This window comes from Taeniopygia guttata, chromosome 4 (assembly GCF_048771995.1).
Source record: "Taeniopygia guttata chromosome 4, bTaeGut7.mat, whole genome shotgun sequence".
In the NCBI taxonomy this organism is placed as follows: domain Eukaryota; kingdom Metazoa; phylum Chordata; class Aves; order Passeriformes; family Estrildidae; genus Taeniopygia; species Taeniopygia guttata.
In genome coordinates this window covers 22,527,378-22,530,085 of record NC_133028.1, presented here as the reverse complement: position 1 = coordinate 22,530,085, position 2,708 = coordinate 22,527,378, and positions in this window count along the sequence as shown.

Sequence of the window (2,708 nt, the reverse complement as noted above, 5' to 3'; positions counted from 1 at the left end):
GCGCTCGGCGGCGCGGGAGGGGCGGGGCCCCGCAGGGACACGCCCCATTCCCGACCCCGCCCCCGGCCCCGGGGCGGGAGCGGCGCGTGGCCGCGGGTGGCGGGCCGGGGCCGGGGCTGTGGCCGCTCCCTTCCCCTCCCTTCCCCTCCCTTCCCCTCCCTTCCCCTCACGCTGCGGCGCCGCCCGCGCCGCGCGCCCCCTGCCGGCGGGGCAGGGCAAGCGGCAGAGGAGGCGATGTCCGCCTCGTCCGGTCCCTGTGGGCCTTTGTCTTTCTTCCAAAAGCACAAAGCCAAACATTTCCGTAGCTGCCCGCTTCCCATTTAAGTGAAATAAACCTGTGGTAGTACACACTGCGCCCTTTTGCTTCCTCTTAGGAGCCTGTACTCGATGCTGAGACCGCCGGTTCTGACTGCCTCATGTACAAGCACACGTGGCCTTTTCTGCCCTTCTCACGCAATGCCAGTGACCGCTGCCATCCAGAGGTTGAATAATTTTCCAAATTAATAGACTGTGTGACAGCCAGATGCATCTCCAACTGCCCAAACTGATTTAAGGGTGCAGGAGGCCATTGCCGAGGCATGGCGCTGCAGGTTTGATGCAGTAATGAGATCCACAGCCGTTGCTGGGCCTCGTTCTGCATGGAGATACTGCATGGCTGTGCGCTTGTTCTGACAGTTCTCATCCCGGCTGGCGTTAAATGACTGAGCCACTTTCAACTAAACTTGACAGAAGGATGGGGGTTTCAAAGATGCTAGTTGTTCCAGTTGTGTAAAAATTACTAGCTAGGTGGAGGGAAGATTGTCCCCAAGAAAGAAAGCTCATGTTTTCCAGGTCCATGTGTGGCCAGGCCACACAAACAAACACACACACTTGATTCAGCCAGTTCACACACACACACACACACACACAGACACACACACAGAGAACTGGCCAAAGGTAGCAGTGTCTAAAGTTCACGGTGTCCCTGAGGGATGTGCAGACAGATCATACATGGGCACTCTGAACTCAGAAACAACGCCATCACGGTAGCCCTAAAATAGATACACTGCACTGGCTTGCTGCAGAGTTCTTGGAAGGCACCCTCTATAGAATCTAAAGCTCAGTGTATTCCATGGGTTAATACTGTATCAGCCTGAGCTTGCATGGAATCCTATAGGGCAATATCTATTCTGACCTTGGACACTACCATCAGTGATGATAATCTGTATCAGAAAGAGACAGATACACATAGTACTTGAAAAGTCCTCCTGCTGTTTTCCAGTATTTTCTCCATTTCTTCTGGGAAGAAAGGATGGGTGAACACCGCACAACACTGAAAACAGGAAAATTGATATGGAAGACACTTAAGGGACAATGCAAATTAGCAAAAAGAAAGTAGAGCTAAATTCCTATTGGATGCTGTATAAATTGTGTATTTTTTTCCTTGCAACTCATACCTATGATTTTTTGTATATTATTGCTTCTATTATATCATTCTGTCAAAAAATCAGAGTTCATTTTGCTTTGATTTCATTGCTTTCATTGCATGAAAATGCTCAATTTAAAATATCATATTTAATTTATATTCACTACAGCTTCATTAGGACTCTTTCTATAGAATGAATACTGTATTTGCTTCCACTTGCCTTACTCATCTTCTGAGATAACTAGATGACAAAAAGAGCATTTTGAGTTTGTAGGGCATTTCTTATTTTAATTTCAACAATATTACTTCATTTGGGTAGTACCCTGTACTTAATGGCTTGTGGGAAAAATACTTCAGAAGACATCTTTCTGAATTAATGAAATCCTTTATACTGTATAATCCTTTATACTATATTTGAGTCAAGTTCTTTGTTTTTACTTATGCATTATTCATAGCAGTTTTATTCATAATATTTCAGAAATGTTCTTTGCAGTCTCATGTATAAGAAAAAATTATAGAATATCATGGTGGTTGTCAGAATTAAATACTTCACTTTTAACTGGAAAGTTTAGCCAAAAAATTGTGACTATGATGTATCGAAATAGCAATGGCTCTATCCAGTCTTCTTATGGCGTAAAGAATAGTAAAATGCAAACTGAAGACACTTGACAGATTGGCAACACATCTGTCATCTTTTGAGAATACAGCATCAATGATAATATGCACAACTCATCCTCAGTTCATTGTACTTAATATATCACTGATTGCCAGATCAAAAACTTTAGATTGTAATAATCAAATCAATAGTCTATTAAAGTCTGAAATATTGTCTATTACATAGACATAATTTATATGTTATATACATAGACATAATATTACATATTATCTTCCACTTAGCCACATGCAAATGTATATAAATAAACCAATAAAATCCCCATAACTGATTCATGTGGTCCTGAATCATTTTTATAATGCATGTCTGACTCATTTTTTAAAAATCTTGTCCAAATGAGAACAAAATTCCTTCACAAAGATAACTGATTTACTGTTTAGCAGGTATATGAAAGTGGTTATTAAGGGGTTCTTAAAGCAAAACATCCACAAACATCTAAAATAGTTGCTTTTTTTTTTTTTTTTTCTTATTGTCATTGTGGTACATGAATTTTATCTTGAGCATATTTGAATGAATCATCCTCTTCTATGCCCATGTAAGAACAGAATGTGGCTTTCTGCAGTTAATGCAGTGAGAAGTAAAAAGGAAAGTCATTATAAGAAAGGAAATGAATAGATGTTATTTTGCATA